Source organism: Ambystoma mexicanum, chromosome 1q (genome assembly GCF_040938575.1).
Source record: "Ambystoma mexicanum isolate Mex_15411 chromosome 1q, UKY_AmexF1_1, whole genome shotgun sequence".
NCBI lineage: Eukaryota > Metazoa > Chordata > Amphibia > Caudata > Ambystomatidae > Ambystoma > Ambystoma mexicanum.
The window spans coordinates 582,353,429-582,378,894 of NC_090922.1; positions in this window are offsets into that span (position 1 = coordinate 582,353,429).

Genomic DNA, 25,466 nt, shown 5'->3' on the forward strand with positions numbered 1-25,466 from the left:
ATCCTACAACATCTTACGCAACTTACAGGAAATCCGGCAGGCTCCTCCAAATGTAGTGGTGTTTTGCTCTCCACAAACGTCTTCTCCACATTAAAACAAAAGTGTCTTCGCTGATAGTTTCATAGAGACTCAGGACATGAAGTTAGACAAACATTACCAAGTGGTAACGAAAAATCATTCCTTCTCTTGTAAAGATCTTACAGATTAAAAAAAAAAAAAAAAAATAAGAGACTTTGTGAAAGCCAACATTCATGCACCAAAAGGAACAAAGTTTCTATATCCAAGGAAACATAGAAATTATGGGGGTAATTCATGGAATAAATGTGTGCCGAAATTTGTGGCGCAAGCGTCAAAAAGCCGGTGCACGCGTGCGAATCGCACGTGTGCGATTCATGGAAGGCCCTGCGTGTGTTTTTCCCGGGATGTGTGCCAAATCCACGCGTGGCGCACACTGTCGCACACGTCACTGCAACATCACGAACGCCGTGTGTGACGCGCACAGCGAAAGCGCACAACGTTAGTGCACACACCAAAAAGGGGGCAGAACACGGGGCGGAACACGTGGAATGGGGAATAACACGTGAAAATAAGGGCATAACTGGGGAAGTACTGCTGGGAAGTACACGGAACGCCCACACGCACGCAAACTACACGTATTCATGGAATCGAATAGGGAAAACTTCTGCACGTCAAAACATACGCACACGCACAATTACGTCTGCGACACGAAAGCAGGCGGAAGCGGCCCCGCACAGATTAAAAGTGCACGCAAACAACAAACAAGCATATACAGCTACGATGAATGTCCCGTTCCTCGCAGCAGTGATCGTGGGACACCGCAGGAGGAGGAGAATAGCCAGGATTTGCATTTTTTTGCCCAGTACCAGCCTTTTTGGGATGTCCGATGACCAGGTCTATGGCATGTATAGGTTTCCACCTCATATCATCCTAGAGCTGGTCAGGGAGTGGGAGGATGAACTCACATCACTCACCCTGTGCTCCCAAGCATTGAGCCCCTTGGAGAAGGTGCTCAATGTACTGCATTTTCTGGCCACTGGCTCATTACAGTGGACAACTGCCATAGTGGGGGGTGTCTCACAGCCCACACAGTCACGCTGCCTACACCAGGTGTTGGCAATCATCACTGCGTGCCCCTCAGTCCGCAGGCACATATACATGCCCAGCACACCTGCGGAAAGGCAGGCCGTGGTCCTGGACTTCTACAGGATGGCACACTTCCCCAAAGTGCTCAGTGCCATAGATTGCACCCATGCAGCCCTACGTCCACCTAGGGCCCCTGAGCACATCTATTGAAACCGCAAGCACTGGTATTCCATCAACATGAAGGTGGTATGCGATGCCAAGAGAATCATCACCTCTGTCTATGCAAACTATCCTGGGTCCACCCATGATAGTTTCATATTCAGAATGTCTGCCCTGAGCCGGGCCCTGGAAGCTGGGAAGCATGGCGACACATGGCTCCTAGGTGAGTACAAATGCCTGTGCACATGCATGCATGTCACACACAGACAAATACACAAGCCCAACTAATGACAACCATTATCACATTACCAGGGGACAGTGCATACCCTCTGAGCACCTACATGATGACGCCAAATACGGAACCCCACCACACCACCCCAGGTAAGATACAACACAACCCATATTGCAACCAGGGCCATAGTGGAGCACACATTCGGAGTGCTCAAGTCACGCTTCCTCTCCCTTGACCGCTCTGGTGGACAGCTACTATATGCACCCCCAGTAGTGTGCAGGATCACTGTGGCAGCATGTGTCCTGCACAACATTGCAACACAGCATGGCGTACTGGTGGACCTGGTGGTGCCCCCACATCTCCAACCACACGCACAGCCACTGCGTATGCGAGGGGAAAGGGCATGTGGCGAGGCAGCCCATACCCAGCTTGTAGCCACATTTTTCACCTAAACTCCAACCCCTGTGGAGTGCAAACAGGCCTGGCACATACCAGGTCACAATCAATGATGAGAAAGGGACAGTTAACTGTCACTACCTTACCACCCTGCGAATGTGTCCAGGGAAGTGCCACGTTGTGTGCATCCCTAGCTAATTAAACACAACCAATCCCATGTGACCAAAGAGAACACATGCAAGGTGCTCCCCCCTTGCTAAACAGGGCATGAAAGTACTGGTATGCCACCCAAACCCTCCCAACACCCCTGAACCCCGTCTGCCACACCATACCATGGTATGTAACAGCAAAACATCAAACCATATGCACAACACATGACACAATAGTCATGAAGTGCCACGTGAGAAATGTAAAAAGGCACCAGACAATTACACCTGACATGGAATCTGAAGAAATGACTGACCAAAACCAAACACCATGAAAACAGTGGCACAAATGCATGCCACCAGTGGTGCAAGCAAAAAAAGTCAGAATACCTGTTGCCATGCGCATTGGACAATTGGAAATTGGCATTTCAAACACCGCTCACTGGACAGCATAGTGAGTGTGCATTGTATTGGGGAAACCCCTTGAGCATCATTTGAAAAAAGGGCATTCAACCAAATTGTACCCTGTCATGCATGTACACGATCAATGATTTAGAAGTGAACTTGGATTGTCGGGACACAGCATGCCTGAGAAGGTAATCTGGGTGCACGTGTGTGCATGGTGTCAATGTAGTTGGGGAGGGGGGCGTTGCCTAAGTGTATTTGTCAGTAGGGACATGCATCGAATACATGCATGTGAAATGAAGTGAGTCCCAGTGTCCTGTACACAGCACATGTGAACATTGCACTCAAGGACCCCCCTGTGTGTTAAACCACACCCATCCCCTGACACCTCAAAATAAAGCACAACATTGCATCAGCCATTGACCAGCAGAATATATCATGTACACAGTACCCCACATCGACTATGGCAGGCAGTGACCCATCACTGAATCATAGAAATCCATAATACGACCTACACACAAAGTTCATCAAAGCACATCAATTAGGGAGGTAACAAGGGAGAAGAACAGTACATTCCTACATGTCCTTCAAACAGCCCACAATGTGAAAATTAACTATCAAATCAAAGTAGATATTACAAGTGCCTGGAACAATAAGGGAGAGTCTAGGGAGGGAATGTTGGAAAACAAAACTAGCATCAGCATTGCTGTGCCTGACGGCAATAGTTGCAGTGCAAGAGTCACATAAGGAGCGGAGTGAGGGAAGAGGTGAGGAGAGTAACAAAGAAGAGTGACAAACTGTGGTAGGTCGACAAAGAACCAAGAGAGAGCTGGGGAGGGGGAGAAGAAACACAGAAAGGAATGGGGGAACAGCCGACCTGTAATCAGTGGTGGAGGGACTAATGATAAAAGTAAGTGGCAAAATAATACTAAAAAAGGTGAAGGGGCGATGGACGAAGGCAGAAGGGCAAATGTCTGCAAAGAACAAGCAGCTACGTATCACCATGCCTGATGGCAATTGGGGTAGTGGTGGAAAATGACAGACAGAGGACTAGGAGGAGGGTAAAGGGTGGTGGAGAGGGAGAGGGAGGAGAGAAGGGAGGAGGGGGCCATGGTCAAAGTGCATAAAGGGGGTGATGGGGAAAGAAAGCACACATAGGGGGCAGAGGGAAACCAGACGGTGCAGAAGTGTAGGGGATGTGATGATGAAGGGGGGAGACAGAGGGAGACTGTCCGGGGCAGGGAGGACAGGGGGCAATCAAGTGACCCAGAAGGCTGGTGGACAGGACTAGACAGGGCATCCATTGTGGGCTTTTGGTAGTGGTGGCAGGCTCCAGCATCCTGGTTGGCCGGATTGTCACAAGGGCCAAGTGCAACCAATGGGAGGGGGGAACAGGTCCAGGACACAAACATGACAATCAAATCAAGAGCAATGCAGTCATACCACAAATGGCACATCAAAACAGCAGCCAGGACTGCAAGATGGCCAAAGTGGTGCAAGCAAGAATGGGTGGTCGTTGAAATGCGTGGTGACGTGGGTAACTCAGTGTGCAGCCTTCATGTGGCATATCAAAATCACTGTGGGGAAAGTGTCCCAATTCAACATTGTCAGCACATGGACTCCTCCCACCATCAGTGTGTCGTACACAGCCAAAGGGTGCATGGTACCACCTACAGCAGGAATTGCATGAACATAGACAGTCAATACACAACAACTATCATAAGCAACATGATGAAATGCACAGTCAACATAATACTCACCAAAGTGAAGTGCAGGCATGCATTGGAGAAACCATCCGGAATACCCACTAGGGGTGTACACACAAGTAGGACTGCAGGCTGGCCACAGATATGATGGAAGCCCAATGCCCATGTGTGATATCCTGTTACACCGTGCCATCCTTGCAAGCGCATGGAAAGGGGAAGCAGGAGTAGCATATGTGTCAGTACCCCAAGCAAAACACATACACAAGACAAGCCTGAATGGGCCCAGCTGGAACACACAGTGGATACCTTCCAATGCCACAAAGCACCACACTGTCACATGTATGCACAATAGACAAAAATAATGCAATAGATAAAAAATCTGCAGAAAATAAAAATCTTATTAAATAATTATTTGAAATAAAAAAAATAAAATGAATAGTTAAAAGAATAAATTAAAAAATATATAATTGCTTTGGATGAAAAAAAGATTTTTGCAGGACAAAAAAAAATTGCAGAAAAAAAAAATTGCAGGAAAAGAAAATTCTAATAGAAAATTCACATATATGACCCGGGGGCAGGGGGGCATCCAGGAGGAGGGAGGTACAGGGTGCACCTCAACACCCACATGTGTAGATGTTGAGATAAAAAAAAAACTCACTGGGCTCAGCGCCTGCATGGCCCGACCTATGTGGGAGATAGGTTGTCATTGTCACCCTCTGGATGGAAATCAGAAGGTGGACGTGGCTCAGTTGACTCACCACGCCTAGCCGCGCCTTGCCCCTCAATGGCAGAAAGCATGCGCGTCTGGTAAGCCAGGTCCTGGCTGGCAATGAGACTGAGGTCAGCATACATTACCTCACGTGTCACACGTGCTTTCTCCTGCAAGGACTGACCTGTGAGACAGAGTACTGCCTGCATTGCCTCACATGACAAACAGAGTGACTCCCGGCTTGCATGGAGTTCAGCTGAGATGGTTCTTTCATGCTGCACCATCCTGTCTTCTGCCCGCCTACTCTTGTTCATCCAGAGCGCAGCCAGAGTAGATCTGAGGGCTTGGTGTTCCACCCTCAGGGCCTCACGGTGTGCCTCTGCTTGAGCATCAAGTGCTTGATGCAGAGCGACCATTTCAGCCTGGCGCGCCCTGTCAGACACCGGCATGCCCAGCCTGAGTGAGCTGCACATGGACTGCGTAGCCCGCTGCTGGAACACCATTTGCCTTACAGAGGGGAGGATGGAATGGGCCACACTTTCCATACCTTGAGCAATCATCTCAACTGGTCCCCCCTGTTGCTGTGCTATGGCAATCATGGAACGCTCCCACTCAGTTGACCCCGGTGGCACACGGCCACCGCATTGCCGGACACCACACCTGCTGAGCCCAAGGAGCCATGGTCCTTGCTGGGTTGGTACCGCCCCTCCGTCAACCTGATGCCTGGAACATGGCCAACTGGTGTTGAGTGTGACCGTGCACCCATAACCACCACAGGCAGACATTCCAACCCTGTCTGGCCCCCTACTGCAGGTGTCGCGGACAGAATATCATCCAACAAGGATCACTTACCGGGGACGACACGTCATGATGCAGATCCGGCTCAACATAGTGGTCAGAGGATACATCAGAGCCTGACTCAGAGTCAGCTCTGGACACGATGGCCTGGAGAACCTGTGGGTTCTCGTGGGCTGCTAGCCCACGACCAGCACTGGTGCCTGGTTGGTCATGTCAACTGTCCACTGTGTCTTGATCCTCTGCCGTCAGTGTGTCATCACCTGCAACATAAAGAAAAGAAACAAGGGCACGCATGTCAGTAGCACATACCACACACATACAGTTCACAACATTGACAGCCAAATAATGAAACAGCCATGTCACAGGCAAATCAAACCCCAACATGCATCCAGTGGCATTGCAATGCAAGGGTATCCCAAAAGCAGAAAAGGATGTGTGCAAAATGTGAAGGCAACACATGTATTGCATGTTGCACATCACCTGCATCACACACAACCTCTAGCAGGCACATATCCAATGCAGAAATGGGAGATGGCAACAATGAGATGGCACCTAGCATAAGCATGTGGGAAGACACAAACAGCTACAGCTAGAAATCAAACCAAACACACCATGATACATGTAACATGCATGTTCATGTGCAGCACTCAACTAACATCAACTATGCAGAGTGCATGTGTCACAGGAGGCACCTACGCTAGTGCCTTTCTATACAGTGAAAGGAGGGACATGGGTACATACATGTCAGGTACCATCACACAGCAGCATTGTGTTTGCAAGTTGAAGGGCTGAACTTGGCACAGGAGTGGGTGCGTGAGGCGCAGTGCATGTGTAGCCCCTCAAATTCCAACAGCAACACGTACGTAGTGATGACAATCTCCAAACATGGCGGCAGAGTAAGGGCAATTGCAGCCATCATGTGAAAATGGCATGCACCATGTAGCATGGATTCCGTGAAACACCCACCCTCTGGACGATAGCAGGGAGGCACTGCATGGCAATAAAATGTTCCCCACAGAACTATGCATTGGCAGACAGTGTTGGCATGCATCTATTGCATTTCCTCATTCAAATGTCACTACAGCCGATGAAAAGCGGACATGATGGAGGACAGATGAGGAACCATCAATAGTACACCCATGCATGAAGAAGACACAACACCAGTTGAAAATAGGCAGTGGGCCTGTAACAGGGGGAGCCATGTGCATGATACAGATGTGGACAGCCTGAAGTCGTGCGTGATGACACACAGACCTACAGTGAGCATGACATGGCTGTCCAAATGAGATGACACTTGGATCATCCTGGACACATACTACAATGAGCAGGTGGTCAAGGACACCTAGGGGCATACATAGAATGCACATGGAACATGATTGTGCACACATGTGCATGGGGAGACACTGCCATGAGCACAGTCAGAGAGAGACACACTGCACCAAGGACAAAGGATGTGTAAGACATGATATGACATCTCATCAAGATTTCACTCTTACACAAGTGGCTCAGAGCGCAATCAAGCTAAGGGAGTGGAACAAGGGAGAAAAGGAATTCAAAACAACTATCATACTGGGCACAGTGACACTGAGAACACGCAAGTGCATGGAGAAGGGATAAAGGGTTGAAGACCCCGGAAGGGGGAGAAGGGGAACGCGCCAAACAGAGGAGACCAAAGAAGGAAAATATAGTACAATGATAGAATAGGCATTCAAAAGGTGGCAGTGCAGCCAGCAATTGGCAAGTTCAAGATAATTTGGATAGGGCAAATCTGATGAGTGCAGAAGAAGAGAAGGGGACAGTATGGGTACATGCACAGGAGCCATTGGAGGCATGGAGGCAGTGCAGCAGGGAGGCAGGGTGAGCAGGTGCCTGGGCCCGAAGTACAGAGTGTGTGCAGGGGCACAGTGTCGACAGAGGAAACTGTTCAGTTGGGGAGAAGAGGTGCTAATGCAGGAGCAAATAGGAAGGTCTTGAGTTGCTACCAGAAGCAGAGATGTTTCTCCTCAAGTTCCAACATGCCCGGTTGGCTGTTCCAAAGGGAGTACCCAGCCGTACACACAGATCTGCCCCCAGATAATCTATTCAATTAACAACTGACCTGGAGGGAGTATGAGGTGGTGGAGCAAAGGACTCAAGAGGGGAGAAATTCACAGACGGATTGTTGCAGCTATTTCGCACCCAGACCCAAAAGAATCATTGTTCACAATGCAGAGGGTCTGAAGTATCATCCTTGCATCAACTGGTAGCCAATGAAGGGATTACAGAGCTGGAAAGGTAGGATCCAAAGCATGAGGCCAAGGACAAGTCTTGCAGTCCTGTACTGAATTAGTGGTAGAGGGCGGATTGTGGAGGCAGGTCGAATATTGAAAGAGCCTGTCACAGTACTCCAACCTTGAGTAAAACAGAGAATGAGAGACTGTGAACATGTAGGTGAACGATAGGAAAGGCACAGTACCCCTGAGGATGTGAAGAAGTTAATCTATCTCAAGATACGTCAGAAATGTGTGTGGAAAAAGAATGTGTTGAGTCAAAGCTGACCCCGAGGTTGTTGGCCTTGCAGGTGGAGGTAAGAGGAGGGCCATATGGGCTGGCCAGAGAGTGAGGGGAAAGGATGGTGAAGGTGTACAGATGAGGAGGATGTCAGTCTTGCTGGCATTTAGACAGAGATCGTTTGCAGTACACCAATTGCAAATGGCAATGAGGCTATCAGAAATAAGGGAGGGAGAAGAGTTGCCCAAGGGCAGCCTGGAAATGAATTAGTTGTCATAAGCATGGCACTGGAAGTGGTAGCAAAATGAAAATGCAGTAGGCGAGAGCTGCCAGGTGCTGTTTGTATAGTCAGGCCGAGAGGTCAGACCCCTGGTGCACACCACAAGTATAGAGGGAGATTGAAGAAAGGAAGGAGCCAAGTTGTAGATGGGAGGGACACACATGCCAACCACACATGTCATTGAGTCACACGCATCAATACTCCAGATGATGCATCATAATCCATCCTCTCTCCCACTCCATGGATTTGTTCTTCCGGGATGAACTCTGAAGCGATCGCCTCATGGTGAGTGAGTTCATCCTCCTCTGGTGGTGGCCCACCACCAGTCACCAGGGACATGGAATAATTGGAGGCATGTTCTTGTTTTGCACTGCGTCGGAGGTCATTCCAACTCTTGTAGCAGTCCTGAGCCGTGCGCACCTGGAATCCCATGGCTGTCACACCATCTGCAACATACTGCCAGTGGACCCAACGCTGGTGATGCATTGTATGGCACTGTGGGCCCACAAGCATATCACATTGGTGTTCCGACACGTAGTCCACAAGGAAGTCCAGTTCCTGCTTGCAGAAAGGCTTCTTCCTTGACGTGCCAGAGGCCGGAGCCGTTTCTGGGGTCCCAGCCTCTTGTGCAGGAGCACACTTCCTCCTTTTGACCGGTGGTACTGACCCTGAGTGGGCAATGTGGCCCTGATCAGTGGGGGCAGTGGCCCTGGTGGACTGGACCAAGGTGTTGGTATGAGGACAGAAGGTCTGGCTTGGGTCTGAATCACTGCCAGGGTGGTGTTGGCTGCATCTGCACATGCAGTTACCACCACCCGGCTTCTTGGGGCAGCAGATGACATAACTGACCCAGATATGTGTGCCACAGTCACAGCTACAGTGGACACACATGACCCCAACCTCCGGACAAGATGGAAATCGTCCCGGGAGTCCTCATCACGCAACGCAACAAGCGTTGCCCGACCCCGAGCCTGGGTGGTGGTCCCCACAGCTGGACCTGCAGTTACCACTACCGGTGGGCCCATGACAGCAGATGTAAATTGCTGTTGGGTGATATGGGCGCCAGGTTGTGATGCAACAGCTGCATCACCAGGAGCCACAGGGGGTGGTGGCATGTCTGCACCAGCATGTGGCTGGGCATCCTGTCCCAGAGGGGAACCCCTGCCTCTTCCCCCCTGTAGCCACCCTGGACTCCCCGTCCTCCTTAGTCTCCGCTCCCACATGCCCGACTACGCCCAGTCCTGGGAGGATGCCCAGCTTTGCCGCCCTTAGCCTTTGGTGGCCTCCCAACCATGGCACTGATGGAAAATAGGCTATGGGAGGTTCACTCAACAATTGTCCTGGGCAATTGGCTAGAAAGGGGAAGGGTACTTGATGGAATAGTTACCCCAGTGCTCCTGCAAGGCTGTCTGTGACTCCTGGGGAAAAATGACGGGTCATGGAACGCTCAGGCACCCCCAAAAACAAAATAAAAAAAAAACAATTATTCAAAAATTGACAAAATATAAGAACAAGAAATTGAACATTTTTTTAAAAAATGTGTACGCGACCCCGGTAGCCCACGTGCATGGATTTTACCTCCAGCAGTACGGTGTGGCACCCAGGGACACAAAAAACACATACGCATGGAACACGTGGGCTACTATGACCTCGAAAACGGTACGCGATGCACAGGGGGAACCACAGTGGGAAAAATAGCATACGCAACTCACCGCCTGCCTTGCGTGGAAAAGAAAAATCAAAAACACAAACGCTTGTGCGCGTAGGCAACACCCCGCCAAAAGAAGAGGTACGGACTTCAGAAGATGTGAAGAAATCGCGTGTGATTCCAGCAGAGTAAACACATGCGTCGGTCTCCATGAACAGCACGTACAGTGGTCTACTGGCCCGCGCTCACCTTTAACCCGTGCTGAAGGCAACACGCGCACGCGTAACATCACTTACATGCTAAGGCCCTTTCCTCGAATTACACGCATTCACACGCGGATGTGATTATTTTGCATGTGCGGATGCACCCATGCTGAGGGAAACGCCCGCGCGTGTTACATCACATACGTGCTTATGCGCTAAGGGCCTTTCCTCGGAATTCACGCAAACGTGCTGTTTGTCACGTGCCAAATCACTCCGTGTCAAGCTGGACATGCGACAACACACAGAAGACCACGCTCGTGCCCAAAAGGCCAAATTACTGCCCCCAGAGCCCCGAGCAGCATCCCACAAGCCATCTGCTGCTGCCTGACTGCATGCTGCCACCGTGCCCTACCATTTGGTGCCTGCACATCTGCCATCTGCAGGGGTCCAGTTGCTGTGACCACTCCTGCTGGAACAGAAGACTACCGACTGGTGTTCCATCACTCCACAGCACAGCCCCAGGACCCAGTTGCCCACCCACACCTGCCTCGGGGGTTGCCATGTGCGAACCAACACCATCTGGCACCAGTGGCAACCCCCCAGCAGAGAGGCAGAAGGCTCCCTGCTTCACTGCCAATGAAGTTGGCATCCTGGTGGAGCAAGTCCTGGGGCATTATGATGCCCTGTTCACACCATTGTGCGCCGACAAGGAAGGATGGAGGAGGATCTGGACGGACATAGTGGGTGCCATCAACGCGGAGTGGGGGGCACCCCGCGATATCAAACAGGTCCAGAAGCGCTGGGAGGACTACAAGTCCAGGACCCTCAAGAAGGCCGGGCGCCACTTAGACGCAGCGGATGCAGTGGGGTGCTGGGGCCAGCTTACCACGCAGCATATGAGGGTCCTGGAGTGCATTCGCCCAGTGCTTCACCACCAGATCCTCAGGATGCAGTCCCATCTGGAGTCGAGCGGTAAGTGTACATGCATTCCTGTTTAAAACAGTGCATGTTGCACTGTGGTGGTAGTTAGCTACTTGGCTGTATGTGTGACAGGGGTCATGTATGGATGTGTGTGTGCAGGGACATGATGGTGCTGCATGTGAGTGCAGTCAGGCGTGACTCACATGGACGGTGTATGTGTCACAGTGCATCATGCGGAGCAGCATGTCGAATGTACGCGTGTATGCATGCTTGTGTCTGTACTTGGACATGCCTGCGGTATGAGAGATGGGTGCTTCTGTCATGGACATGCATGTTGTACATGTCCGTGAGTCTGAGTAGTGTGTGAGTGACTGGTAAACGCCATGGATGCATGACACATGTCCGTGATGTGTCCATCCACTGATACGGCCTAGTCATCTTTGTATCCACTGTGTCTTAGGGTATACAGGGCCAGATGCATGACGCTCCGGTGATGTGTGTGCATGTGATCAGCATGTCCCATGATGCATGTGAGTTTCAGCCCACCATTGGATGTTTCTACGGTGTCTTGGACATGGATGCAAATGTTTGTTGCATGTGCCATGCCTGTTCCTGCATGTGTGTTGCCTGCACTGACCCATGTGTTGTGGAGGGGCATGATGGAAGTGACGTTTGACAGTGCCACTCATGTGCTATTGCTATGTGTCTAGGGGACTATTGTTCAGTACCCTGATGCTTGTGTTCAATGTCTCCCTTTACACAGCGGCAAGTGAAGAAGAGGGCGGAGACGGCTCTGTGGAGGAAAGCGGCAGGGATGCCTCCACCGCCCGGCGACTCAGGGCCCAGTCACCCTCCCGGGACATTCCGTCATCCGGGAGCGAGGGGACTGGTGCCGCGTCTGCCACTACGGCTGTAGCGGAAGGGGCGGATGAGCCCCCACAGAGGCTTGCAATGGTGGAAGATGGTGCATAGCCATCCAGGTTGGTGGTGTGTACGGAGGAGGAGGAGGCCGCTACAGAGCCGCACATGGGGCCTGGTGGGGGTGGTACCACTGGTGCAAGAGGTGCAGTCCAGGGGCAGGAGGCAACACAGGTCACTGTGACTGCATCAGCATGCACCAGCAGGGATGCCCCGTCCCAGGCCCGTCTGCAGTAGGGGGGAGGTCCACGTCATCTGGCACTCCTCTACCTGCGGACGCAGGGCCCGTGACCAGATTGAGTCCATCCTGATTGGTGTCGCGTTGCGCACACGTTACATTCGTGATGATGTGCATGCTCCCTGGGGGGACCACGCATGTCATCACGAAGAGCTGTGTGCCAACATGGCCCAGTTGGGAGGGACCTCCATGTGTCGGCCAGTCTTGCGGCCCTCTCCTCTGTGCCCACTACACGCCGGTCGTTCTCCATGCCGTCTTCCAGCCCAGATGCCACCAGGGCCACCTGTGGATCTGCCCCAACCACCGCAGCCAGCCTGGTGGAGATCCCATCCCTGCCACAGTTGGGAGTCGGAGGTCCAGCAGGGGTGGCCACCCCACCAACTGGACCCCAGCAGATGGAGGATGTGCCGGCATCATCGGGCAGGGCAAGTGCACAACGGCGCCGGTGGATTCCATCAGCCCGCAGGCCATCGTGGTGGCAGAAGCAGTTGCGTCGGAGGCAGCAGCAGGCTCAGCGTGGGAGGCATCATGGCTCGGGCCATCAACACCCCGGTGGCAGGCATCGCCCGAGGGGCAGGAGGATCCTGGACTGGGAGTGTCTTCCGTGTGGCAGCGGTTGTGCCGGCAAATAGATGTGGAGAGGCGGCAGTTGGAGAGGGCACGGCTCACTATGGTCAGGGTGGAGAACTCCATGTGCAGGGCATTGAGGCAGGGTGAGTGCCTCAATGTAACTCGCAGGGAGTTGGAGGAGGCCATGGATGCATCCCTGTGAGACCTCGAGGTCAGAGAAGAGGCCCGCCGCCGGAACATCGACGTGGAGTTCGGTGATGCCCTGGCCTGGAACATCAAGAAGTGAGCCGTACGACTTGCCCGCCGCCTTTGTACATAGTTCTTTAGGGTTAGGTTTCCTTTGTTTTATATTTTTATTTGGAGTTCATGAACATTGCTCCACTTTCTGTATATCGTTTTTAATTCATAGGACTTGTTTGTAGGTTTCCTTTTCTTCGTGGATCATGGACCCTTTGGACTTCCATTGTATATAGTTCCGGACATACTTTCTTTCTTTGGACAACCCATGGATCAATGGTTATTTTTTATTTTTATTTACTTTATATGGACATTGGCAATGGACCACTTTTCTATTTTCCTGTTGTGGATTTTTGATTTACATTGGTTTTTATTTTATTATTTTTTGCTTTCATTATTTCTTACTTTGCAAATTTGAAATTTCGTTATGTTATTTCATTGCGTTTTTTAATACATTTGTCAGGGCCTGCTGGCAGGTGCCAGTCACTGGGGGTGGGTTGGAGGACATGTGTTGGGGCTCCCAAGTGCATGGTGCCATGTGGCCTGCCTGTGGGGCATGGCATGGGGTATGGGGTGATGGGCTGCCTGCGGGGCATGGCCAGGGGTGTGAGGTGGTCCCCTGTGGTGTGGGCTGCCTGCAGGGCATGGGGGAGGGGGGGCACACCCGGGAAGGCACACACTGCCAAATCGCGTGTAAAACGCCCCGTGCACCCCTCGGAATATGCATACCCCGCTCGTGCCAGGGAAAACGCATGCGAAACTCCCCGTGCACCCCTCGGAATACGCATACCCCGCTCGCGCTAGCGAAATCGCGTGTGAAACTCCCCGCGCACCCCACAGAATACGCGCAGGCAGCCCATCCAACCTCCCTATGTCCCACAGGCAGCCCATCCACGCTCACCATGCCCCGCAGGCAACCCATCCACCCTCCCCATGCCCCACAGTCAGCCCACACCACAGTGGGGACTTATTCCATGCATTTTACCTGACACAGTGGGGTACGCATATTCCAAGGGGTGCACAGGGAGTTTTACATGCGTTTTCACGGGCGCGAGCGGGGTACGCATATTCCGAGGGGTGCGCAGGGAGTTTTACGCATGTTTTTGCTAGAGCGAGCGGGGTATATGTATTCTGAGGGGTGCACGGGGAGTTTTACACGCGTTTTCGCTGGCGCGAGCGGGGCACGTGTATTCCGAGGGGTGCGCGGGGAGTTTTACATGCGTTTTTGCTAGCGCAAGTGGGGTACGCGTTTTCCGACGGGTGCGCAGGGAGGTTTACACATGGTTTCGCTGACGCAAGCAGGGTACGCGTATTCTGAGGGGTGCACGGAGAGTTTTACAAGTGTTTTTGTGGTTGGGGGACTGTATGCTGGTCCACTGGCCTTTGCGCCATGTAGGGGATTTGCGCAATGTTTTTGGCACATGGGGCGGGGTTTGGGGGGTAACTGGCTCGCTGCTGCAGGGTCGCTGCGCCACTCTGCGCCACGGCTGGTTATGGATCTAAGTATCCATGAATACGCTGTGCGCTGAAATGGGTTGTGGCGCACGTAGCTGGCCACTCATGCGCTGATTTCTATAAATGACCCCCTATGTGGGTAGGTGGATCTACTGCAGCCCAAATGGACAGTGTCAACTAATGATGTGGAACAAACATGAACACGTAAGAACAGCAGGAAGTCTAAAAGGAGTCATAGAAATATGGACCCCAAAGAGACATTTCTTCAGACCGTCATGTATAGACCCAGAAGATGAAGAAATAATAGACCCAGAAGATGGAGTGAAAGTGAATTCAGAGGATCCAAAGAAGATGGATACAAAGGAAGAAATGAAAGTGGTCGATGAATTTTCCAGAGGGGGGAGTGTAGAGGAGGTCCCAAGCACAGCCCGCACTCCAACCGCACTCCAACCGTCCATTTTGAAGTACCAGGAACGTTCACGCCAAAGTATGTGACGTATGATGAGCAAATAAACTAGCAGAGAGCCGCAGTGGGGCAGTACCTGTTAGAAGAACAGCAGCTATTGAAGTACTAACACTAAAGAAAACATGGACAGTAAGGTATCCATTGAGAAAACCATATCAACAGATGTGTACAGTCCCTCAAGAAGCCAAAAAAGGTCTTAATGGAAGACGAATGGTGATGCCACAAGAACCCGGACTGACTCACATATAGAAGATATGACAACCTGAGAATGATAAAAAGAGACGAAATGCCATGAATAAGGAACATTGAGAACCTAAAGAAAAAGGACGATGTCAAATGTAAAAAGCTTATGCCATGAGCATGACAAAGATATTCGACCAGTTTATGCATGTACATATGCTTGGAACCGCAAGAAAGCTAAGATAGCTAGCAAATCAAGAATAAAAGGCAGAAGCAAAACTCAGACAGAGACAAATCGTGCCAAAAAGCCAAAGTTGTATCTGCTAAAATAGACGAACAGTAGCTACAATTAATGAAGTGTAGAGGAGGTCCCAGACATAGCCTGCACCCCTTCCCCTCATTTCGAGGTACCAGGAGCATACTCGCCAAGGTATGTGACTTATGAAGAGCAAATGAACCTAGAGCTGCACTGGGACTCTGCCCAGTCTACATCAGAAGATCCATACCTGTTGAAGCACCCATAACCAGAAAACCCTGGGCAGCACGGTACCCTATCAGACAGCCATACCAGTCACTGATACGGAACGAAGACTGCCTACATTCGGTTCACCAAGAGACCCCAAAAACCTTAATGGAAGGCCAGTGGAAATGACTTAAGGGCCTGAACAGACTCGTGAATGAACAAAAGCGGCTATCGAAGACAAGCACGCCAGTGCGAGTAACTGCGAGATAAATGTAATAGACACAGAGTAGAGACAATGGTAAAATGTGAGGAAATGGTGCTACTTGACAAGATGAAAGCAACCGACCTGTTAAACATGTGTAAATAGGCTTGAAACGCAAGATGCTAAGAAATCGATGCTGATTGCAAGGCTTAGTAGAAGATAGAGCGGCAAGCGCCAACCATATATCCAGCTCAATAAGGCACATTATACAAGTGCGACTCCATTTTGTAAAAGCAGAAATGTACCCAGGTGGCCAGAGGCCTGACAGGCCAAGTTTCGAAACCCAGCCAAAGGCAAGAGAAGGAGCGGAATCGAAACTCAACAGAGAGCGGCTCATGCATAGGAAATCGAGGTCACCCAGAGAAAGGGAGGAGAGCGTCAGCTAACAAGACTTCAGCTAACAAGACTTCAGAGCATACCAGCCTGCCTCATGAAGGTCAAGATAAGGGGGGCCCATGCAGGTGGCTAGGCTGACACAGAATTAAATGCACTAAAAGCTGGAAACTGAAGCAGATTCATGGTGAACTAACACGTGAACGGCCAGGCGCGAAGAAGTACCATTGCCTGATGTCATCCAGGACCTGAGGATGCCATAACTTTTCCAGATAAGAAACTACAGTGTTGGGGCCATCCTTAGCCAACTAATTGACACATCGCCCTAAAACACTGATTGATGGAAGGGAGGCAGGGTGAAACTTGGGACACCAGGCACAGGGGTGTCCATTCTACATGCTGCTAATTAAAAGTGGAAATTTATGTCTAGGGGTGTAACCTGCCCAATCACAATGGACTAAGTTATCTGGAGTCCTATAGTTATTGTAACCAATATAACGTCGTAGTTGTAGTGACGTCTATCACGTGTGATGTAGAGGGATGGGCGTAGACGGCCACCCGATAAGAGGTATCCAATCTGCATGCTCTATTATCACATACAGATATAACACCTATATTTAAGTTACCTTTCCTAACCAATTATATTGCATGATTATTTTTGATAGAATTAGACGTCAGTGATGATGATTTTTGCCTATAAGAATTGCTGTTCGACTGGGGTTCGAGGAAGTCCGAGCGAGACAGGTGATCGCAATGCTGCTGATTTCCATTTGTTTCTCTGTTTGATGTACTTGTCATTAAACAGACTTCCCTTTGCCAAATTACTGAGTCCTCATTATTGAGTCGTGTTGGAGTAAGTGAATCCTGCACCCCCTGTCTTACAAGTTCTGGAGGGTGAGTGCTGACCTATGGGTCTGTCAGCGATTTCCTCTTCCCCAGAACAGAAGCAAAGAAAAGAATATCCTGCTCAGAAAGGTCAAGATAAGAAGCAGAAGGCAGGTGGTGGGCAAACCGAAAATCAAATACACAAATTACATGGAGAAGAAGGCAAGTTTACGGTGTCTGAAGCAGGTGACCAGACCTCTTTATAGAGACAAGTTGGAGTAAGTGAATCCTGCACCCCTGTCCTCACATGGTGCAGCTATCTTGTCTTACAAGTTCTGGAGAGTGACCTATGGGCCCGTCAGCGATTTCCTCTTCCCCAGAACACTTGGTAGCAGAGGATGCTTTCAGCCATTAATTATTGATCATTAATACTAAGACACCTTTAGACCGACGAAACAAAGTAACTCTAGGCCTTTGGTAAGATCTCAAGTCCTTTCGCCATACCGGCTGAGTAGACTGAGAAGCTCCCCGTGGACAATGATAGAGTAAAATGTCAAAAATCTGCAGTGGGTCTGAAGGAACCCGCCTTCCCAAGCATAACCCTTCTCATTCCCACGGGCAGCGGATCGGACGAAAACCTTAAAAGCAGGAAGAGGAAGGGGCGGTGATCACGAAGTTCCAGAGAGGAAAAGATGCGATCGGTGAGTGAAACAACAAACTCGTTACTTTGGCAAATGTCTTGTAGGCATTAGAGTAAGTAAGGGAAAGGTAACGGAGGGTGGCGTAGAAAAAATATAGTAGTTAGAAGTAGAGAAGACTGTATATATATATAGGGGGTAATGACTCAAGTATAAGAAATAAAGAGTGGATACCGGGGGATACCAGAGATAAAACGTAAGGATTACTGGGGGGACACCCGAAATAAAACGTAAGGATTACCAGGGGGGCACCTGAGATAAAAACGTAAGGATTTGCCTTATTCCTGCGCTTTAAAGAGTGGTTAGAAGAAACGTGAACTCATAGCCCACAGTGGGGGGACAATTTAGGCTACGGTGACGATTAAAGACGGCATCAAAGGGGTTCGTTTATACCCCATGTCGGGGTATTGATTAGAAGGCAGGTATATGGGTGTCCAGCTGGTGCTCGTCTAGTCTGTCGAGTGTCTGTCACATGTGTCTTGTTGTATGTCAAATGTAAAATAATTGTATTAATGATTGGTTGAAATGCATTTTGGCTTTACGCGATTCTGCAACTAAGAGGGAATCGCCATTGAATTGATGGGTCTTGAGTAAATTGTTGGTATTAATTTTGGCGGGAAAAGATTGGATTGGAGCTTGCGTATATGGTGGTGCTCGCTCATACCATTGAAAGGTTAAAGAATTGCATAAAAACTGTCAGTGACGAAATTAAAAATGGAGTAAGTTACCCTGCTTGCACATTGTGCATGCAGCTACCCAAGCATGCACCAAAACTAACAAAATACAGCACGGAGTGGGTCAAGGGTACCCCCAATAAGATGTTTATGCCGTGGCCCCAGAACGGGGGTTTTACAGCATATGACTACCTTCCTACATGCCACATATACAGGCAAGAAGCTAGAAAAATGCCTTGCTGTTCTAGAATTGTGAAAAATGTTTGAAGAAACGAAGGTGGAAGAACCACCCACAGACTGGATACTAAATGTATGTACGGAGGCGGGTGAGAAGCCTACCGTGCCACCTGCCCCGCCTGAGCCAGTCATTGAAGGAAGCAAGTCAGAGGGTCTTTACCCACTAAGAGAACTTAAGGCAGCCACGGGATATAGCAACCCCGCATATGAGTCGCCTACATACAGTAGTGACGATAATAAGGGAAAAGAACAGGAAAACCATATATCGTCTCCGCAGACGCAAGGGACAGAGAGAGATGCGAAGATGAAGGGAAAGATTGGGCACAGAGTTGTGCACCTCCAGATAAAGAGAAAGAGGGAAATAATTGTAAAGGAAATGAAGGTAGATGTGATGAGATATTATTTGCGAAAGACGAATGGATGGGAGGTCAAATATTACTGAAGTTGGATGGAAAAGAAAGTGATGATTTGAGGCCAAGGGAGAGGTCTGATGAGACGCAAAGGAGAGAGGGAGAGAGAAAGGGATGGGAGAAAGGGATGAAAGGACAAGAAAGAAAGATAGGCTAAGGCGAGCACAACTATATCGCGAAGAGCAAGGAATACCGCTCAGTCGCACACAGTACCAAGCAAATAAAAAAGTACAGGCAGCACATGTTAAGGTTAGAGGAAGAAAGGACAGTGCACGAAAGGAAAGTAAAAAAGCGGGAAGATGAGGAAAGTAGAAGGGCAATGGAATGTAGAAATGAACGGATGAGGGAAGTAGATACGGCTAGAGAAGAAGCAAAGAAGCGAAAGTAAATAGACGAGGAAATAGAACGTAAGCACAGACAGAGGGCACGGGATCTTGAATATTCAGAGCGGGAAGTGATTAAACCCAATCCTACAGTAGAATGGGAAGACATAGAAGAATTCTTTCCTGCAAGCGATGCGGTACCAGGTACATGCGGGACAATTGTTGAAGATGACTTTCGACACCAGAAGCATTGGGCAATGATCGATAAAATATACGATTAGATGGGGCTAGAACACATATCCGATGGGGGAAGGGAAGATGAGCGCTTAGAGAGCACTCAGCTATATGACACCGAGGATGTCACTCGAAGTAGTGGGAGCAGGGGACTGTCCCTAGACAGGATGGAGATTGGGCAGAACGAAGAAGATGCAAGGAGTTGTGTAAACTGGGAGCATTCAGAATCTGACTCCGGTGGGGAAACGGAGGATGGGGCACATGAAGAAGGGAGACGGTGTGAAAAACGGCTCCGAGGGGACCGAGGGGTACGATGGTCAGACGCTAGCGAGTCCACAAGTAAGGCACCGAAGTCTGCTGCGCAGTCCGGTCGTCATGAAGGAACACCCCACGGTCAGAGGGGGGCGTCAGCACCTGCCTATGCAGACAGATTAAGGGCATTGCCAGGTAGACGGCAAGGCGGGAATGCTACCCCGGCAACAGACCGGAGAGCTATGGGGAAAGAGAAGGAGGACTGTGCATTCCAATTCCCGTTGCTAGAAAAGATGGGAGCAAGACCACAATATATTCCATGGCCACACATGGACCGAGAGAACCTTAAAAATAAGCTTCCAATGCTGACATCGGGAGCCGGAAAGTGGATACCCGAGTTAGAGAAAATGATGGGGGGTGTCACCTTAGCTATAGGGGACATTAAGGGCCTACTAATTGCCATGCTTGGTGACAGAGCAGATGATGTATGGAAACGGGCAGGCTATCCTAGGGTAACCCTAACTAACACCTCCCATGACGGAGCGCCGTTTAATAACTGTAGGGCAGCAGTGTGGAAAGCGCTGCAAACGCTATATCCAGACACTTCTGATATGGGGGCTACAATGACTCGGAAAATGAAAGAGTCAGAGAATCCGTTGATTTATATCCAGAATTTTCAAGACGCGTGGGTGCTCGAAACACATGAGTCTTGGACGAAATCTATCCCTGTATTCTACAACATATTATGCCAAGGGTTGCCTGAACCAGTGCAGAAGCAGCTCAAAAAATTGGTAGGAGTAGAAGCAAAACCATGGGCCGAAATACAGTTGACAATCGCACACTACTGTAGATTGTTGCAAGAAAAGAATCGGAAAAGGAGGCAACTCGTGAGGGCGAGGAGGTGAAGCTGGTGCAAAAGAAGCTCTCGAAGTATGCTCTCGAGGGAGCCACGCTCACCAGCCCAGCCGAACCAAGCGCACAACAAGCGACCAACCATCGCAGAATAATCAGGGTAACACAGGATTTTACCCAAGAGGAAGGGTTTTGGAGGAAGAGGATAGTAGAGTAATCAAGGAGGGTTTCGCGGTAACCAGGGAGGCTTACAGAATAATCAAAATGGCTTTCAGAACGCGCAGATGGGTGGTCTAGCTATGCCAGAAGGACAGATTGCCCGACCACCGGCAGCGTGTTGGCTGTGTGGAATGACAGGACACGTGGCACACATGTGCAGAAGTCAAGGCATGTGGCAAAACAGCCAAGGGATGGGGGCAGGCATGGTGAATCAGCCTGCCGTCCCACAACAGGGCAGTGCACAAAATTACACAGTGCAGCCGCAGGCGTCAGGTGTGCAGCAAGGTGAACAGCAAGTGGTTCAACCACCGAACATGGGGAACTTGCCGCAGGGACAACCCTAGCAGGCACCACCGCAAATGTCACAGGGCACTAGCTCCGCAAGTAGACAGTGGGCCGAACTTATATATGAAATAGGACACGGGGGATTCTGATGTGCTCTATCCTTTTAGGGACACCAGACCCTAACAGGGAACCAAGGGTGAATGTCACCATAGGGGGTAAAGAATATTCCTTCTTAGTGGACACAGGTGCTAGGCGCTCGTGCATATGAGAGGGCAAATTCTCCTTGTCCGGCGAGGCTATAGATACTCAGAGTTTCACTGGAGCTCATAGTAGAGTTCCATTTACAGACGCACTCCCAGTCTCAGTGGGAGAGCGCGAAATGAATGTACCCCTATTATATTCGCGTCAGACCCCAGTAAATATTCTGGGCAGAGACCTGATGACTAAATTAAACATGACCATCTCGTTTACCAAGAACGGTATAGTGTGCTCCACTCCAGGAATGCATTATTCAAATGTGTGCGAAATGATCAGAGCATACTCAGGACGTATAGCCATGAGAGCTGTACCGTTAGAGCCAGAAGTCTTTGCATATGGTGTACGGGTGCTTATGGCGGGACTGCCAGGCCTCGCAGACAAAACTATGAGAACCCCTGATGAGTTTCTGTTCAGACCAAGAATACCCATGCACGAAGAGGAGGGACAAGTATTTCCCTTAATGATACAATCTGCCGCAGTGCGAAGGAAAGTGATATTGGTCGAAGGATATGATGACGAAGGCAGACAATGGTGTGAGATTATCGCCATCGAAGAAGGGTATCAAGTGACTGACGTCACCGATGACGATCTGTTCAAAGAGCAACCTGACCTAGAGGAGACAAGAGTGGAAGTAAGTCTCACATTTTGGGTCAAAATGATCAGACGGGAGGTGCCACAGAGAATGATGCTGGCTCTGGTACGTCCAGAATACTTTGATGACCACATGGCCCAAGTGTCTACCGCAGTATGGACTACAGGGCACTATGACGTAGGTCTCCTGAAGGGGGAAGGTGAAGTGAAAATTAAACTGAAACCAGGAGCAATTTTACCACAAGCTAGACAATATCCCATTTCCAGAGAAGCAGATGAAGGGATCGCGAAGACAATTTCTGCCATGATTGAGCAGGGCATCTTAGTGACGTCAGAATCATCTTGCAACACAGTGATTTACCCTGTCAAAAAATCAAAGGGAGGGTCTTGGCGTCTAATCCAAGATTTACGAGCATTAAACGATATAGTTGAAGCCGAGTTCCCTCTAGCCCCTAACCCATCCACAATACTGTGTAATATACTCACTGAGGCAAAATATTTCATGGTGATCGATTTGAAAAATGCTTTTTTCTCAATCCCGTTGCACCATGACTCTTAAGACGTGACGTCATTCACCTTCAGACAAATGCACCTGAAAAGTATGAGGTTGCCACAGGGGTATTGCAAGTCCCTGTCTATTTTCAACAGAGTCCTGCAAATGGACCTAAGCAATATTGCGGTGGACAGTGTTGTTTTGCAGTATGTAGATGACATTCTGATCTGCATCACCACTGAAGAGCAATCCAGGCGCGACTCAGTCCAGCTATTGACTATACTGGCTGAAAAGGGATACAAAGTTGATAAGGAAAAGTTGCAGTACTGTCAACAGGAGGTGTTGTACATAGGGCAACTAATCTCTCATGAGGGGAAAAAGGTAACATCCAGAAAAGGCTGAAGCCATCATGAACAAGGCCAAGCCGTGCACGATAAAACAAATGCAGAGCTTCTTAGGCCTGTGCAATTATGTCAGAGCATGGGTCTTCGACTACATCTAGTATACCAAGCCCTTGCTTCAGGCTTTGAAGAAAGCCCAGGCAACAAAAGGAGAAATTGAATGGAATGAGGCAATGGAGAAAGGGTTTGCAGAACTCAAAGGGGCAATTTGTATGGCCCCAGTTCTCGGGATTCCTAATTATGCAGAGGAATTCTACCTGTTCTCACACTCCGATGGTAATTTTATGACAGCAGTGCTCTTGCAGCGAATCTCGCTGGGGTACAAACCCCTAGCATATTACAGGAGGAGTCTGGACCCGGTTATGAAATCTAGCTGCTGCCGCATTTGCTATCGAAAAGGTGTCATCCATCGTGATGGGGTGCTCCATGACATTGTATGTAGAACACTCGCTTTTCGCCATACTAGAGAAGCCAATGGGCACGCTGATGTCTCAGAGAGCATCCGCCTATGAGGTGATTATCTCTAACCCATCGATCAAAATAGTTTGATGTAAAACTGTGAACCCAGCTACATTCATAGCTGAGCCAGTCACAGAGGGAGAACCTATATATGACTGTGCGAACTATGAGGAATTCTATGATGAGATCCCCAGAGTAAAGGAAAACGCCCTGGAAAGTGGAGAGATCGTCTTTATTGACGGTTCTTCGAGAATCGACTAAGAAGACGGACAAAAGTATACAGGCGTGGCCGTGGTAAAACACCTAGCGAATTGAGAGTTTAGAGTACTCATAAGTGCGCGAATACCCTCTCACTATTCTGCGCAAGCTGCAGAACTGCTGGCACTGATACTCGCCATTGAGAATCATGCAGACCAGGAAGTAACTGTGTACAGCGACTCAGCCTATGTGACGTCCACAGTACATGCAGGTCTAGCGCGCTGGAAAAGGAGGGGCTACATCCGAGCAGACGGCATGCCAGTGCAACATGCAGCCTTATTGGACAGGCTGATAAAAGCACTAGAGCTCCCAGTGGGCATAGCGGTCATGAAATGCGCCGCTCATACCAAGGGGATGGTTTTTTTGTCACGTGGAAATCATGAAGCGGACACGGAAGCCAGCGCATGGCATCCAAAACTGAAACAATCATGGACGTGGAGGTGGCACGTACCAAAGAGGGTTTGATGGTACACACCCAGACGCTACCTGTGCTGCCAAGTTCCTAGTGAGGGAAGTGTTCCCTGGGTGGGGGTGTGCGAAGTAATGAGATCAGATAACGGGGCTCACTTTGTAAATTCAGTTTTCAAACAGATTTGCTTGTTGCTTGGTATAAAGCACAAGTTCTCGTCAGCAGAAATATCACCCTGAAGGGAACGGGATATGTGAACGGATCAACGGCTTGCTTAAGTAGAGGATAGCCAAGTTGAAGCTCACATTAAAGGAGGGATGGCTGCACTGTCTACCATTGGCATTGTATGCACTTCCGAACCAACCCGGCTCCGATCATCATTTTACGCCGCACGAGATAGTTACAGGCAGAAGGATGAGGACCCCTCTTACCCCCCGAGATAGAGCTAGTTGTGATGCCCAGCTGACTAGAGAGGTCCTGGGAACAGAGATGCAAAAGTATCTTAACTGTATGACATCCAGCGCCTCTGTCATTACAGGCCAGCTGCAATGACGGCGAAAAGGGGACGGCACAGCACGAAACACCGCAGGAAGTGCTGAAGCAGACACCATGCAAGGTGTACATACGCGCCTCATCTTCCCTGGTGACAGCGTGCTTGTGAAGAATTTTACCAGGAAAAGGTGGGACGAGCCAAGATTTAATGGCCCTTTCATCGTAGAGGACTGCACCCCCTCTGCCGTCAAGCTCCAGGGTAGAAGGGCATGGATCTTCCTGAATGACATTAAACCCTATATAGGAGAGAGCCCTCCTGCTGCATCCAACTGCAAAGAAACCACAGACAACAGGGAAGATCCTCAGCACGTGCAGACAAGATCCATGGCGAGGAAGAAGGACGCATAAGCAGTAAACCAAGACAAAGAACCTGGATGCAAGTTGTGGCATAAAACTGGACAGGTTACCCAAGCAAAGGGGGAATAAGGACATAACGAACACTCTGTACATTCCAGTTGCAGGGTAAAGAGAAACACATCCAAAGCCACAACAACATTGATAAAATGAACGTTTGAAAGCACAACATGCTCAATTAGTACAAAGAATCAAGACTCTAATAGACTGCAAGTAAGACATTGGGCCTCATTACACGGTAGGCGGTGAGCCATGGCGCTATTAGCGCCATGGCTCATGCCGGTAAAATACCGGCACCGCCTTGGCGGAAAGGGGATTTACCGCCCCATTCCAAGGTTGGAGGGGCGGTAAATCCCCCTTCCA